We start from the raw sequence: 18,750 nt of genomic DNA, 5'->3' as shown, positions 1-18,750 counted from the left end.
ATCTCCCACTTAGGGACTGATCAAGCTCCACACTAAACAACAATCTCCCACTTGGAGACTGATCTTGTAGCAATACCACTACCACATGGGGCTCCCACTAGATCAAAGCACCCTGGACTCTGTTGGTCTTTTATTCATGTTTAGTTTAGAAGACCAACTAAAGCTGAAGAGGAGTTCAACTTCTCCCTTGTTACAACCTTTGTCAACATATTTGTTGGATTATCATTGGTAGGTATCTTCTCCAGCTTAATTGTCCATCCTCCAAAACTGACCGAATGAAATGGTACCGCAACTGTATGTGTTTGGTCTTAGAATGCAGAGCTGAATTCTTTGCAAGATGAATAGCACTCTGACTATTTGTGAACAAATAATTATGCTTCTGAGGATTTCCCAATTCTTCCAAGAAGAACTGAAGCCATATCATCTCCTTGGCTGCCCCTGTAGCAGCAACATACTCTACCTCTATAGTGGATAGAGCATTAATCTTCTATAACCTAGAAACCCATCTCACAGTTTCCCCACCAATAGTAAAGACATAACCTATAGTACTCTGCTTGGTATCAATATCCCCTACCAAATCTGAGTCAACATAGCCCTATAAATTAGTAGTATAGGCCCTAAAGTGTAAACACTTATTGGATGTTCCTCTCAAATATCTGAGAATCCACTTGACAGCATTCCAATGCTCAAATCATGGATGACTCATATACCTGCTAACAACTCCCACTACATGTGCAGTATATGGCCTAGGGCATACCATAGCATACATCAAACTTCCTATAGCTAAAGCATAGGGTACCTTGAACATCTTATCCTCCTCTTCTTGTGTCTTGGGACACATCTCCTTAGTCAACTTCAAATGACCAGGTAAAGGTGTGCTGACAGCTTTAGCATTCTCCATAGAGAAACGTTGCAACACCTTCTCAACATAATCAGCCTGAGATAGCATCAATGTTCTATTCTTCCTATCTTTGCAAATCTTCATACCAAAGATTTGTTTTTCTGCCCCCAAATCCTTCATAGCAAATGCATGTGCTAACTGGCATTTCAGCCCCTTAATATGATCCATGTTAGACCCAGCTACAAGCATATCATCAACATATAAACATTAAATAATGTAGCTATCAGCATCCAACCTCTTAAAATAAACACAATAATCTGAATGACACCTATTATAGCCATGCTCATGCATAAACCTGTCAAATTTTGAATACCATTGCCAAGGTGCTTGCTTCAAGCCATATAAACTTTTTTTCAATTTGCACACTAAGTTCTCCTTACCTTTGACCTCAAATCCCCATGGCTGAGCCATATATATTTCTTCATCCAAATCACCATGAAGGAAGGTTGTTTTAACATCCAGCTGCTCTAAATGCAAATCTTCAGTAGCCACAAGACTTAAAACAGTACGGATAGAAGTCATTTTAACAACAAGAGAAAATATCTCATCAAAATCAATTCCCTTTTTCTATGCAAAACCTTTTACAGCTAACCTGGCCTTAAATCTTTTCTTACCTCCTTCCTCTTCTTTCAACTTGTAAACCCACTTATTTTGTAAAGCTCTTTTACTTGCAAGCAACTTACACAAATCCCATGTCTTATTCTTCAGCAAAGAGTCCATTTCATCTTTCATTGTAGACTCCCATTGAATCTTAGTATCCACCTACACAGCTTCATCATAACTTTTAGGTTCACCAGCATCAGTAAGTAAAATAGAATACAAAGAGGGAGAAAATCTTTGCAGAGGTCTAATTTGCCTCGTTGACCGTCTAACATTCATCGGTGTGTGTGGTATTTTTTGTTGTGGTTGTTGCACATCATGAGGAATGGCTTGAACATTAGGTTTTGGAGTATCATCTAGCACTACATAATCATCTTCTCTCTTCTCATGTTGTTGCAAAAGATCTTTGTACAATACTTTCTCATTGAATATGACATCCCAGCTTCTTACAATTTTATGATTTTCAAAACCCAAAGCCTATAACCAAATTCATTAATGCCATATCCAACAAAAACACATTTCTTTGATTTAGCTTCTAGCTTGGTTCCATTTTCAGAGTCTATATGAGAAAAAGCTTCACAATCGAAGGTCTTGAGAAAAGAATAACTCACCGTCTTACAAGTCCATGCCTCCTTTGAAATACCATAGCCCAAAGGAGTAGAGGGACCTCTATTAATCAAATATATAGTAGTATTAATAGCCTCTACCCACATGTGTAAGGGCAACCCAACATTCAACCTCATGCTCCTTGCGCGCTCCATTATAGTCCTGTTCATGCGTTCAGCCACTCCATTTTCCTGTGGAGTCCTTAGAACAGTTTTTTGTCTATGAATACCATTAGTGGAGCAATAATCTTCAAATTCATGCCTGCAATACTCACCACCATTATTAGATCTGAGACATTTCAATTTCTTAAAAGTTTGAAATACATTAGATTTCTATCTAAGGAAATAAACCTATACTTTTCTAGTTGCGTCATCAATAAATGTAACATAAAAATGAGAGCCACCAAGGGAAGATACCTAAGTCAGTCCCCATACATCTGCATGCACAAGCTCTAATTTCTCCTTTTTGTTTTTCTTCCCAGTCTTTACAAAACTCACTCTCTTTTGTTTTCCATACACACAAATTTCATAGAAATCCATATTAACACATTTCAAACCTGATAAAAAGTTCTTTGAATGAAGTACTTTCATACCTTTCTCACTCATGTGCCTAAGTCTATTGTGCCACAACACTGTATCAGAATCTACAGCAGCTATTTGTTCTCCCTGCTCAACTGCAGCAGTTGTTCCTGAACATTCATTTTTCTCTGAAACAATCAAAATAGAAGGAACAATATGACCTGTACAAAGATATAAGGTTCCTACTTTCACACCTTTTGCTACTACAAGGGAACCTTTTGAAACCTTCCAATTTTTATCATTAAAAGTAACTACACAACCCTCATCACCGAGTTGACCTGCTGAAATTAAATTCTTAATCAACCTTGGAACATGTTTTACCTCATGTAGTAGGCAATGATTCCCATTCTATAACTTAATCTTAATTTTTCTCTTTCTAATAGTCTGATAGGGTTGATCATCCCCCAAAGAAACAAGCCCAAAATCCCCTTGGCCATAATCAATGAAATAACCTCTATGACGTGTAGCATGAAATGAAGCACTAGAATCTAAAACCCATGAATCATCAACACTTTCTAAAGACAAAAGCAAAGAATCCTCTTTAGATTTGTTACTTACCACATTTGCCTCCTTGTCTCCATCTAATTTATCTCCTTCATTTTTCTTTCAATTCCAACAATCTTTCTTTTTATGACCTAGTTTCCCATAGTACCAATAGTCGTTCAGTCCTCTTGATTGAGACCTCTTCCCCTTTGATTTTCCTCTTGATTTCCCATGATTTCCAGAGTTACTTCCTCTCTCAATTGTTCTGCCCCTACTTTGTGCATTCAAAGCACTTCCTAATGTAGATCCACTTGAGGTTTTCCTACGAGTTTCCTCACTCAAAACAACACTAATCAAATCATCATATTTTAGGATACTAGATCCAGGAACAGAATTACTCACCGCCATTACCAAGCCATTCTAGCTTTCAAGCAAAGAACACAAAATCAAGAGTGCCCTAATTTCTTCATCAAAATTGACACCCACAGAAGATAACTGACTAGTAATAGTATTAAACTCATTTAAATGATCTGCAACAGATCCACCTTCTTCCATTTTCATATTAAATAAATGCTTCATGAGAAATACCTTTTTTGAAGCAGAGGGCTTTTCATACAGTGCCACTAGGGTTTTCATCAACTCTTGTGTCGTCTTTGCTTTTGTAATATTAAATGCAACTGATGGTGCCAGGCACAACCAAATGCTTTCAAGTGCCTTTCTGTCCAAAAGATCCCATTCATCATTTGACATAGGTCCCTAATTATTGGCTTTGCCTTCCAACGACTTCTATAAATCCTTCTGATAAAGATAGTCTTCCATTTGCATCTTCCATAACTGGAAGTTCTACCCATTAAACCTATCAACCCTCAGCTTACCCTCATCTTCCATCGCTCCCACTCAACCATGAGAATCCCACTTAGCCGTGAGACTTTCCTGTAGAGGATAACTGAAAGACAACCTCGCTCTGATACCACTTGTTAGGATAAAACCATGGACATAAATGAAAACTACATGCAAATATAACCAATAACAGAAAATAATAGATCACACATAAATGAACACAAGCCACCAAGATTTAATGTGGTTCACCCAATCCCTGGGCTATGTCCACCAAACATCAAGTCTGATCTTATTACAATCCAGTGATTACAACCTAATTACAATCTGTAATCCCTTATAGCTCAATACCGCCACAAGAAGAAATTTTGCATCACAACATAATAATAATAAATACCTAACCCTAAACCCTTTTATACAAGTATTTTATGTTGTTTTAGGGTTATACTTAATAATTACATGTCGGCCCAAAATCCCAATAAAATAGGGCCCAAAATTTTTATATCAGTCCCTTATCGACATCACCCTATCCACCCTCCATCCACTATCTTCTCCTTCCAAGTTTTTCATCTATTATCTTCCCATTCCAAGCTTTTCATCCCCTTTATCTACTCATCCTGAGGTTTTCCTCTATCTCCTTATCCCATGCTTTTCCTATATCTCCTCATCCCAAACCTTTCACCCACTAGCTTCTCATCTTTATCTTTTCTGCCACTACCTTATCATGCTAAGCTTTTGTACAGTACTCCCTTATAAATACTTTGGTCTATCAACTACCTATTCCTTGCATGCTATTCCTTAGCTTAGTACCATTGTATATCTCTCATCTCTTCATGTCATTTCATGTTTGATCACAAATTGCAATTATCTTGGTTATGTGATCTATTGAATCCTCGTGCGAGATCCCTTCTCCTCAAAATATTGTCCTAACAAGTTTTGATTTCCCATCTCATCCTATCCTCTATGTTACCAATAGATCCTTGCAGGATGCATCCTTCTTCTTATTTGATCTTGGTCTGTTAGTATCTAGTCCTACTGATCTCTTTGGCAAAAGGTTAATTTTTTCATGGATCTACATTTTCTTTGAATTTATTTTTCTTTTTAGGATTTCAGGTTTGGTTCTTAAAGTATCTCTTCCAAGAAATTTGGGTTATTCCCTCCTCAAGGTCACCACAATCTTTTATATCATGGTGTGCTATGAATGGGGAAATTTGAGAGCAAGGTCTTGATTAGGTCTTTCATCTTTTCTTTTATGCTCATGAGTCAGTCAGATGTGACCCTTGCATGTTCCAAACATGTGATCACTTGTGGTTACATGATGCACTTGGAAAATATTGTTTTCTTGTGGTTTACCCAGTATCGTTTCCACTTTGATTCCTCTAGAATTCAGATATAATGTTGGGTCAATCCTTGTGTGCTTGTTTTGAGTCAGTCCTATGTAATTTTGGTGAAATTGCCTTGACATTCTTGGGAACCTTGGCATATCCCCAATATTCCTATATCAAAATAAGTGCTCAACTACATGGTCGTGCTCCCCTTTAGAATACCCCACATGCAAGCTTCAATGGATTCCTTCACACTTCCATCCTATCCAAGCATCCCATCCTACCCAAGAATCCCATCCAGTCAATCCTCCAATGATGATCCAACTAATTTATCAATCCCATAGTATCCAATCCTACATCAATCATAATCATAGCTCTTACATCAATCATAACCTTAGTCATCACCAATCATGATCCTAGAATCATAGTCTCCCCAACCCTACCATCTTTCAAATCACTTCCCTGGGTTCAATTTCAACAACCAATCACCCCCCCTTCTCCCATTTAAAATAATTTTGTTAAGTATTGGTTATCCTTGCACACAAGGTTATCCTTTTTATCATTCTCCCATAGTGAGAGTATGTGCTTCCTTAAACCCGTTCCCTTAGCCACTCTAAGTCCTCTTGTTCACCCTAGATTCTTATACTTTTTAAGAAGTTGTCGAGCCTCACCTTCTCTCTCTACCATCTTCTTGAGGGGGCATCACATAGTCTAGTCTCCTTTCTTGTTATCCAAAACTAGGGCAACTTTGTTTCTTTATAGAGCTTTTTCACATCATTTACGTTCGAACTTCTTTGAAATAGTGTTGTCCCAACACTATGTAGAAGAGGGGCAAAATGTAGACACCTAAATATGATTACACCATTAGCTAATTGTATTTTGTCATCTCCTAGAACATTATTGATTAAATATTTATTATTTAATTAATTAATTGTCATCCCCTAGTTAATTAATTAATTTAATTAATTATAATCCAATCAATAAAATCAAATGATAACCAAAAATCAACTTATCAATTAAATCCCTATTCCTCTATTAAATAAAATAATTGTCAAAACCTATTTGACTTAATTTCTAAATCATTTAATAAATCATCCTAAACCCCTAAACCATCCTTAAACCCTACCATTACCCCTAATCCAACCCATCCACCCATACTAACCTCACTTATCCACCTAACTAACCCGTTACATCAAAGCTAAGCCACTTACCTCCTAACCCCCTTTATAAGCTGAGTCTAATCCCCCTCCTAAAAATATGCACAACTTTAATCAAGGGTTAAGACTTTCTAACCCAAGCCAAAGTCAATAGTCTCCCTTGTCCTCTTCCATCCCTATCCAAGAGCATTAATTTCTCTTACATGACATTAATGCCTCTTACATCTCTCTTACACACTCATCCTCTCTCATTACTCCCCTTGACCCTCCATATTGACCACCCAATCCCCTTGTGACACTTGTCACAAGGCTAGAGCCTTGAAGAAGCACAATCCATATTCTCCCCTTTCAAAGCATCCTAGCCCTCCCTCACCATTCTTCCATCCTGACATCCTTACCCTCCATCTCACTACCCCTTAGCCTATAAATTGAGCCCTTCCCCTCTCACAATCCATCATCTACCTATGCAAACTTATAATTCCCCACTAACCACTACAACATATCCATTTGCACCCTTGCCATGTTAAAATTCATCTTCACCTCCATTGTTGAATCCTCCGCTCACCTCCATGCTAGATAACAACCCATCTCTTAAAGCTTGAGCACAACTGAACACACATCCCCTAGCTATCTAGACACATCTACGTCATCATAGGTCACATCCAAGGAGCTTACCATTCTTGTTTTTTCTTCCTTCTTGGTGTTCACCTCGTCTTATCAGAAGTGTTGCTATTAGTTAGTATCATAAATGTTAAGCTGTTATTAATATTTGTAGCATACTAGGTCTTTAGCATTACACTATCTACAATTGACCTTGTTTGCCTCAAGTTACTTATCAATGGGCATCGCCTCAAGCTTTACAACAAACCAGTTAGCCATGAGGAGTTCTTGCAATAATTCTAACCCAATGAGGACATTCTTTTTCTTGTAGTCTAAGAGTCTAGGTCTCCTACCCTGACTCCTAATACTTCTTGACTTTGTTCGAAGCATTTATAATAAACACTTTCTTCACCATCCACTCCACTTCACCTTCTCTCTTTCCCATCCCATCATTCTATCAATTCCAATGATCTTTTCCAAAACATCTTTCCTATTGCAGTTACTAGGTACATACCACATAACTTTGCATGTATTTTATTTTATTTTATTCATTCTTTATTAGGAATTGGTATTATTTGTACTTTTTCACTCTTGTATATCCTAGCTTGGTGGGACCTATGCCTTTTCATAGTTGGGGGGGTGGAATATTTATATATTTGTTTTCAAATCAATTTCAAATTGCATGCAACTTTAAAAGTTCACTGAAATGACTGGAAGTAATTGAATGCTTAATGTCTCATATTGATGACTTGTCATTTTGTGATTGCATCGTTATGAAAATAAGAACATTAAAAGTAGTTACTTAACTTTTAATGATAATTTTCAATGTGTTTGGGTGACAGACCTATACATGAGCAGAAATTATGAAATTTGATGCAAGAAGGATATTATGAGATATTATGCATTAGACTCTCCAAGTACATGTCATTTTTCTAGGAAAACCAGTGCCATAATATTACAAACTTTGATTCACCAAACTTCAAAACATCAAGATTCTACCAAAATTCTGATGAAAACAATTGATGAGACAAAAATTTGCCTTTATTTCATGATGTTGTTTAAACACTTTGTTGATGCTCTATTTTATTTCTGTCAAAACATTTGTGGACCTATGTTTACTGAACCTATGATAAACCTCTAGGTAGAAACTATGCCATCTTTTGCTAGTATTATATATAGTATGTAGTATTCCATATAGTTATCAGAATGTGTGTTCTTATATTTGAATTTAATTTGATAAATGATTATTTGCAAACATGTTTTTCTATTATAACTAACCTATTAATGAAGACTGAAAAATGATTGGAGGAATTCAAAAGCTAAGCATTGACAACATTCAAGAAGAAGAGAACGCCAAGGAATAGCCACGGTGGAGGAAAGTATTAAGAGTTCTGGAAGATATGGTAGCAAGTAAGGAGGAACTATGAAGACTTATTTCCTTTTTTGCATTTATTCTATGGTGAGTGGATGTTCAGACTTTATTATTCCTGCCTTATGTCGTTCTTCCTTCTTCGCGCTTTCAATTGTTATCTTTGTATTTTCTCTCCTACAAATTTAAAGATAGGTCATTTACTTTTCTATTATGGAATAAGTGTTGATCTCCTATATATGTAGGAATTGACCCAAGTGTGTTATGTTTTTTAGCAAGTAAGAAGAAAGAGTTTCTGAGAATAGACTGTTAACTTTTACAGTTGTGTTTTTATAGTTCAGTGTTATGTAATGAATTTTCAAGATTGAATGAAATAGTTTTTGGCTTCTATCTTGTGTTAGTACTTTAGAGAAGCCGACCAAGGGGGACCACTTGGAAGGTGGATTAGGTTAGGATAGAATAGATTTATTTCCAAGCATTAGTAGCATTATAAGTAGAAGTTGTAAGTTCCTTCCTGTAGCATCGTACTTTGTGAATGTTCTTGTAGCATATGTGAGAATAGTTATAGTGGATGAATCAAGTTGGAATATTTTTTATCTTTTCATTGTATTTTAAGTATTCATAAAATTAAATGTGTTAGTTTCCTATAGCAATAGTGTAAGTTCTTTTTCCTCCATTTTACTTTCCTGCAACATAAGCTAAGTGACTCATTAAGAGACCTAGTGCACATACTGTGCTGACCATTTCAAGTATGCATCCCTGGGTTGATAAGATTAAATGCACATCATAGTGGAAAAAATAGTCCTTAGTTTGAATATATTATTCCTAAGCATGGCCTAGAGCATGAGTATGATACACCTATTGTGAGGCAGGTCATTTTTGGCACCATTGTCGGGGATGCTCTAGAGCTAGGAGCTTTTTTGAATCATACTTCCTAGATCAAGTTTTTTTAGAAATCTCTAGTTTGAAGTTTCTTTCACCAATGTGAAAAGTTTAATTGTGTGCATCAAAGAGGAAGACGGCGAGATGAATATGGCAGATTTCTTCCACGAGGATTTGTTAATCTGAACAAAGAAGTTCAAGAAGAAGAAGTTGAGTTACATTTTGAATACACAAGCCCTATTTTTCCCACAATATCATCATCAAGAGCTGAACCAATAGATATATCCGGTCTTCAACCTTTCATTAAAGTATTGGCCAGTTTTCTTGATAACACTGCTTTGAATCCACCAGTTGTTAATCATCTAGTACCCAATGTCCCTTTTCAGTAGCAACCTCAAAATATAATACCTCTAATCATGGCACAACCTAATTTTCCATTTCCTCTTCCAAGTCTTGTAACCAATGCTAATCTCAAGAACATACCTCCCACTACCCTTCCAAAGTTTTATGGCCTTGCAACTAAAGACCTTGATACTTTCTTGTTTGAGTTTGACATACTCTATCATAGTTTTGACTACAACACTGATTCCCATAATCTTAAATTGTTTCCAACAACATTGAAAGAATTAGCTCTATGATGGTTCATGGGCTTAGGAGCCAATGCAGCAGGAACTTGGGATGAAATGCAAGCTCTGTTTCTAGATAAGTATAAAGAATATTGCAAAGCATCTGGTTCAAGAGGGGATGATATCTTCAGGATATCATAGAAGGAGGAAGGAACATTGGAAGATTATTTTTCATGTTTCTTATATACATTGCAGAAGAACCTTCAACACACAATGTCTGAAGATTCACAAAAGCTAGTCTTTCTGAGGGGTGTGAATGCTGACTGTCTAGAAGCATTGGACTTGATGGCTAGTGGTGATGTATATCAAGCTTCTTGGGATGATCTCAAGAAGATCTGTTAGAACTATTAAAGGTCAACCATGAAGAAATGTCGAGGACCTTGTTCCACAATCACTAAAGGAATCAGTCAAGGCATTTCAAAGCTCAAGATATCTAACCTATCGTCTAATTTCAAACAAGACATTATCAACGATGTTGCTACATAGTTGGAAATGATGACTATAAATAAAAAGAAAGTAGAAGCTGAATTACAATTAGCTAAATACTACCCTCATTGCCAAAAGCAAAAGAAGGATTGCCAATGTAAACTGGTCGCAAGCATGGAGAACCAACATCTTCCAAATAAGTATGTCAAGATAGATGGAGATGATGAGCAATTATTCTTTGTTGCTCAATGCTGACCATAGGCCCAACACCAACGTATGCCTCAAGACCCCTTGCAAAATTCAAATTCATATGGTAATCAATGGAAAAACCATAATTTCCAAGGTCCTCCACAAAATCAACCCACAAAAATCCCAATGGCCTTAGAATTCTCAACCACCTTGGCCTAACTAAGAAAATAACCAATGGCAAAACCAATAGAACTACTAAAAAAACCAACATAACCAATGGCAACCACCCCAAGGGAATTGGCACTCTACAAACCAATGGAAGGGATCTCAACAATGGCCTAACCAAAATACCGGTGCTCCATAGTTACCACCTCCAGTTCAACAACCTACTCTAATGCCACCACCTACAAATCCTAGACCTCAAAAGTAGATGTAGTTACTTGCATAACCTCAACCAAACCCAATAGTCAATAGCCACAACAGACTATGTATAGTCTTGATGCTCAGTAGTATCCTACTTATGCTTTGGGTGTTGCAGATATACATTTGAGATCTAGTACATCTTTACCAACACTTAAACTACCTCTTATAACTCAAATATCAAACTCTCTTGCAGCATCAAAACCCTCAGTTGCTAAAACCATTAACTCAACTAATGTTACTATGTCAACCCCAGCTCAACCAATAGTGGAACCTCCTTTTCTAGAAAAGCTAATACAAAAGAAACCTGGATAGAATAAAGAACAACCTTTTGATATTATTGATCAGTTGAAAAATATACATGTCCAAATACCTCTGTTTCAAGCTAGTAAAGATGTTCCAATTTATTGAAAAGCTATTAGGGAAGCCTACTTGAAGAAACCTGGAAGGAAGAAAAAGTATAGTCCATGTTGTGGGACACTTGGCTAACATCATGCTAGGGAAAGTGATTACACCAAAATATTCTAATCTAGGGAGTCCAGTAGTGAATGTCAGTATAAATGGTCCATTTGTTAGGAATGCTTTCATAGATCTTGGAGTTGTTATAAATGTTATGACCAAGGATACTATGAAGAAGTTAAAAATAGGACTAAGGTCTACACCAACAATTCTATAGCTTGCAGACAATTCTACTGTTACCCCTAATGGGATGATAGAAAACATAGTTGTAACCATAGATTCTCTAGAGTATCCAGCACACTTCATGATTTTGTCTCCCAAAGTGAATCTATCTAGTTATCCTATCATCCTAGTTAGACCATGGTTAGCCATAGCTGATGCAAATATAATTTGCAGATTAGGAAATATGACCATATCAAATGGCCAAGCAACAACGAAATTTGATTTATATCCTCCAGCCCAACCATTACCAGATTTTAGCACATCTGTTTGGCCAGATTTTGTCGATGAAGAAGAAGAGTTAAATTCTATAGTACAACTCATGATGTTGCATAGATAGTCTTTTATGAAATTGCAAGAGGAGGAATCAGTACTTCAGAGTATCCTCACTAACACTTGTGTGGTAGAAAAAGATTTATTTGAAATTTTTGTGTTGGAATTGATCACATATAAGGAATGTGATAAGAATTGTACTTTTCTCAAAGAGCCTAATATTCTTTGTCCCATCTTACCTTGTGAATTAGAAGCAAGTCCAATCTTTGTAGCTGCTATGATAGATTTCACCACTACTATTGAATTGACTAAAGGTCATAAACTTCATGTTAACCCCAAGTTAGCACCCACACAGATGGAACAATTGAAAGATATGCTTCAAAGGGATGAAAAAGCCTTTGCATGGGACTATGGTGATATGAAAGGATTAAGTCCTACACTATGCACCCATAGGATATACATCAATGAAGGTTTTCTACCACTCTGTTAACCCCAAAGAAGGATAAATCCAAGCCTTCAAGAAATAGTTAAAACTAAATTACAAAAATTGCTTGAAGCTAGTTTTATGTATCCTATATCTAATAGAAAATGGGTGTCACCCCTGGTCACAGTGCCTAAAAAAGGAGGAAAATGGAGGATTTGTGTAGATTACAGAGAATTGAAAAAAGCTACCAAAAAGGAACATTTTCCTTTACCATTCATAGACCAAGTTCTGGACACACTAGCTAGAAAGAAGTATTTCTCTTTTCTAGATGGGTATAGTGGTTATAATCAAATCAGTATTGCTCCTGAAGATTAAGAAAAAACCACATTTACATGTCCATGGGGTATTTTTGCATACTCTGTTTTACCATTTGGTCTATGTAATGCTCCTGCAACATTCCAATGAGTAGTTATTAGCATCTTTGTTGATATATCACATGATTGTATGGAAATCCACGTGGATGACTTCACAACATTTGGAGTCACTTTGAAGAGGCAATGGTGAATCTTGAAAAGGTTTTGGTAAGATGTCAAGAACATAATTTGGCACTCAATAGTGAAAAGTGTTTCATGCTCATGCAGGAAGGCATGTTACTTGGTCATTTCATATTTGCTACAGGAATACAAGTGGATCCTGCTAAGATAGAGGTAATCCAAACATTGCTCATACCTAAAAAATCAAAAGATGTAAGATCTTTTCTAGGACATGCTAGATATTACAGATGTTTCATAAAATATTTCAGCAAAATAGCTAGTCCCTTGTATAAGTTACTCACGAAAGAAGCTGAATTTAGTTGGACATTTGAATGTGATGAAGCCTTCCTACAGCTTAAAAAACTTTTGACTATAGCCCTAGTTTTACAAGGCCCTAATTGGAATTTACCTTTTCATATATATATAGATGCCTTTGATTATGCCATAGGTGTAGTCCTAGCATAGCAATCCCAAAATCTTGAAAATGCAATCTATTATATTAGTAAGAGCCTTCATGGACTAGAGCTAAACTACACTATGACTGAAAAAGAATTGCTAGCAGTAGTTTATGCCCTAAAAAAATTTTGGTATTACATAATTGGCTATTCCATATTTATTCATATTGATCATGTAGCAATTAAATATCTCATGAATAAACCTACTATAATAGGCAGGTTAGCAAGATGGTTACTATTGTTGCAAGAATTTGATATAACTATTGCTGATAAGCCTAGAAAAGCCAATGTTGTAGTTGATTATTTATCAAGGATCCATCATGATGATACTGACACTACTTTGGTAGATGATGTATTTTTGGATGAGAATTTGTTTCATATTATTGTTCAAACTCCATGGTATGTAGGCATTACTAACTACATTGTAGCCAATAAAATACCAGCACATTTTTCTTACAAGGAAAGGAAGCTGCTTGTAGAGGAAAGTTTCCATTTCTCCTAGATAGATAATTTCTTGTTCTACACTGGACCTAATCAAGTTATAAGAAGATGTGTGAAAGAAGATGAGATATATGACATTCTACATGCATGTCATAATGAACCATGCAGAGGACACTTTGCAGCACAAAAAATAGCTTTCAAGATCCTGACAACTGGTTATTATTGGCCTACACTTCACAAGGATGCAGTCAACTATACAAGGAAGTGTGACAAGTGTCAAAGGATGGGTCGACCAACAAGAATAGATGAAATGCCTCTTAATCCTCAGGTGGTCTTAACACCATTTGACAAGTGGGGTATGGACTTCATTGGTCCAATTGATCCCCCATCTAATGGGAAATCCTATATTCTTGTGTGTAGTGACTACCTGACAAAATGGGTTGAAGTTAAAGCTATGAGGCATGCTAATGATCAAAAAATTGTTGAATTCCTATATGAAAATATTTTTACTCACTATGGTGTACCCAAAGAGCTAGTCACTGATCAAGGCACACAATTTACCTCTAATTTGATCTCAGAGTTGATGAAATAGTATAACATCAGGCACCAAAAATCTAGTCCTTATCATCCTCAAGAAAATGGACAAGCGAAGGTCACAAACCATGAACTAGAGAACATCCTAACAAAAATAGTCCATTTGCATCATAGGGATTGGACCAGCAGATTACAAGAAGTTGTTTGGGCTTATAGAACAACCTAGAAGACTACTACAAGATTCACACCATTTAAGCTCTTATATGGTAAGGTAGCAATGCTTCCAATTGAATTTGAACATAAAACTCTAAGAAAAAAATTAGCATTGGATATTGAACTTCTTGTAGCACAAAGAGAACATCTTCTATATCTTAACTCTTTGGATGAGATGCGCAAAGTTGCTTTGGAACATACTAAACTGATATAGAGACAAAGGAAACAATGGCATGATTCTCATATTATCAGTAAACAATTTCAAGTTGGTGATTGGGCATTGCTATATGGTTCCCAATTCAAAGATATGTTAGGGAAGCTATAGACAAGATGGCTAGGACCATGTGAAATTAGTCATGTCTTTGATAATGGAGTTTTTCAACTAATTACCATTGATCTGGTACCTTTCAAATTTTTATTCAATGGTCATAGACTCAAATTATACAAATGGCCCCAAACAAAGGAGGACTTCCTGCAGCAGTTCCAGCAGCCAGATTCAAATACAACTCAAGTAACACGTCCTGTAGCCAAAGGTGTCAACCTTCCGACAGTTGCTCTTCAACATTATTTTTTTTTGCATGCTCATAATAATGACTTTATGTTTACATAAAGTTCACTTTTCTATTCACCTTTTTTTCCTTCCATCTCATCTCTTTACCTTCTACCCATCCACCTCATCTCATTTCTTTATCTTCCATCCACCCACTTTCCACATCATCAATTTTACATGTTTTCAATAAAATCTTGCAAAATGCTAACAAATGTTGCCACTGATATCATTTCTGCCACCTTTTGGTACGTGCGATAATCAGATTAACAGGTATAACATTTTCAAATTATAATTCACTTATAGTCTATATATTTTATTAATTATATTTAATACTACGTAATCTATATGATGGCAGAGTTATGCTAGTCCCTTACCCATACTAGGTCTGACAAGTGTGGACACTTGTCTAAATTTAGCAGGGGGTAGGGAAGGTCACTAATATCCAATGAAATTTCTATTTATCTATAACGATTTTCTAAATCTTCAGATTCCCTTCATTAATGAAAATTTATTGTTATCAGTACACAACTGAGGTGTTGTACTCCCTATTTTTGAATGATTTTCTATGTCAAGCTGTGATGTGACTCATGTTTAAATTTTATTTCATTCGAACCCTATTTCTGAATTATTCTCACACATATTTATGATTTACCTTCATTCAAAGCCTTATTATTGTGCATAACAATTTGTTATGACATTAATTTCCTATTAAAACAAAGAAGTGTGATGAGTATGAAGAATAATGAAGCAGCTTGAAGCTTGAATTCAAAAGGGGGAAAATAGAGTAAGTAGAGGAAGTGTTAAGAGAATGGGTGGGTAGTTGCAGAAGAGAGAGCTAGTGGAACACACTATGTTACTCTCGGATGTAGAAGCTATAAGAAGATTTAATGCATGCAGATGGCTAGGGTATTTCTTGAGTTTAATTGCATATGATGAAGAGGTGACCGCGGAATTTACAAGGACATTCAACGAGGGTGAAGTTTTCATTTGGGGATTAATAGTGATTGCAACAGTGAAATGCATCACTAAAGTGACTAGGTTGCTTGTGGTTGGAGAACATTACCCCAGTACACATGATGCAAGGTCAGGGAGAGCTCAATTTACTAGACCATATGACCGTCAAATGGATGTCACAAAGTAAGGCTGCAAGAGGTTGTCACTGCTACCACCATACCATTAATTAGCCATGCACATTATCAAGTATTTTACATGTGAAGGGAGATTTTCATACCTACATGCACATCATTTCAAACTACTTAGTTGTGTAAGGCATAATCTTGTAGTAAATATTTGAAACTTCTTGTATAATATGCTTTGCATTAGTGCAGAAGAGACTCAGAAGGGAAAAGATAAATCTTTTACTCATCATGCCTTAATTAAGTTATTGATAGAGAGGTTGCTTAGGGATGTATCTCCCATGGCATGGGATGAATTTATGCAAGTCAAAACCATGCAACCCCAAGCTATCCCTAGTGAGGAAAACATAGTTCCCACCAGTGAGCCTGCTGAACAAAATATCCAAGAGGCTAAGGCTGAAAAGACCCAAGAAAATGTTCAAGAAATCATCTCTATTCAATAAAATGTGTCTTCACCTATGTAAGAAACCCCTAAACCTACTACCAACAAAGCCAAGAAGAAACAAAAACTGTCAGAAGAAATCTCTATTCAGAAAAAGCAAGAGCCAAACCCTACAATTGTAAAACAAAAGAGAACAAAGAAAGGTCCTACAACAACTACTCCTGCAGTAGAGACACCCAAAGGGAAAACTAGGCAAAAGGTTGTGACACAAGAAGAAACCCATGTAAGGAGACACCCTAGGATGAAAATGCAAGTTTCTAAAGATTCTACTTTGTCTAAAACATCCACCAAGGACTCCCTAATGCAAGTTGTTTTTGATCGTTCTCCTCCCCATCTTGAGATTACGAGTATTCCTAAAAATCTTATTGAAGAATGTAGGGATGAGACCAAAGAAAATTTAGATGATACCTCAGTAGACTTACTAGGTACTTCTTGTTGTAGGGATGAGATAGTTCCTGAATATATTGATCCAAACATTACTTTAGTTCCACATAGATCAACATGGATTACTGGTTTAGGAGAACATCTATGACATGAACAAAGGAAGAGAAAATAAGATTATGAAGAAGACAACGGTTCTATCACATTGAAAAAACTCCTCTTTCAATTGTATGGACAACATCTGTTTGCTGAGGCATTGTGGAAAGAAGAGAAGAAAAAGATGAATAAGATTATAGTATCTCAAAATGAAGAGATTGCAGAATTAAAGGAATAGCTAGCAAGCCAAAAATAGCAAATGGACCATTCCCTTAAGTTAGTTAATCAGGCCCTTGCTTTTAGGCCACCACCTAGATTTTATGCTCTCATCTTGAAAGAGAAATTTCTTTTGTTTCAATGTTAACTCTTAAGAATGTGAATGCAGAGTTTAAATCAGCACAAGAATTTTATGGACTATATCAAACTCTACCACCATGGTAGCAGAATTTACTTTGTAAATTATATGTTCATTATTTTTTTATCCCTTCAGAAACTCAATGGAATCCCTTGCTTTACATAGGGGATATATACTTAAGAGCCCTCATGTCCTAGATGTCCAATGAAGAAAATTATGATAGGCAATTGAATAACTACAAGGATGAGGAAAGGATAGAACCCTTGCCCTTAAGAATAGAGAGTAGCAAGCCAGATGAAATTCTTAGGGATTGGTTCACATTAACCTATGGAAAGAAGAATCCAGGAGTAAGGGATAAGATCTTTGCTACCAGAGCTAAGGTTTATGCTGATTATAAATATTTACCCTACTTTGCATTTCAGAGAGTAATGACTAGTGCTAGGAGTAGGTGGGCCACACTACCTAAATCTCTCAAAAAGTCAAAACCACATAGCCCCATTAACTTGGAAGTAGCACTTCACAGGGTTCCAAAATATTTAGAGTTAGGGAAGCAAACTAGAACAGAGTTGTGGTGTCCCTTGACCATGTAGCCTCCAATGCTCCTATGGATTTTGTATGACATTAATGCCGATAGACTTGACAAGCTTCAGGACGATCACAAAAGGGAAGTGTGGAGAGGACCAGAAGATTTTACTTCACTTTCAAGAGCAACAGAAAGGGAAGGATAGAAATTGGAGAGTTCAAGTCACTAACAAAGAAGTGCTATGCTTGAGGACAAGCATTAGTTTAGTAGGGTGCAGATGATGAGACCAAAATTTGCCTTTATTTCATGATGTTTTTTAAACACTTTGTTGATACTCTATTTTATTTTTTTCAAAACATTTGTGGACCTATGTTTATTGAACCTATGATAAACCTATGGGTAAAAACTATGCCATCTTTTGCTAGTATTATATATAGTATGCAGTATTTCATATAGTTATCAAAATGTGTATTCTGATCTTTGAATTTAATTTGATAAATGTTTATTTGCAAAAATGTTTTTCTATTTAACTAACCTATTACTAAAGCTAAAAGATGATTGGAGGAATTCAAAAGCTAAGTGTCAACAACATTCAAGGAGAAGAGAACACCAAGGAACATCCACGATGGAGGAAAGTTGTAATGGTTCCAAAAGACACGACAGTAAGTAATGAGGAACTATGAAGACTTATTGCCTTCTTTTCATTTATTCTATGGT

Source organism: Cupressus sempervirens, chromosome 3 (assembly GCF_028749045.1).
Source record: "Cupressus sempervirens isolate cs-2001-9-10 chromosome 3, ASM2874904v1, whole genome shotgun sequence".
In the NCBI taxonomy this organism is placed as follows: Eukaryota; Viridiplantae; Streptophyta; class Pinopsida; order Cupressales; family Cupressaceae; genus Cupressus; species Cupressus sempervirens.
Note: the sequence above shows the minus strand (reverse complement) of the source record.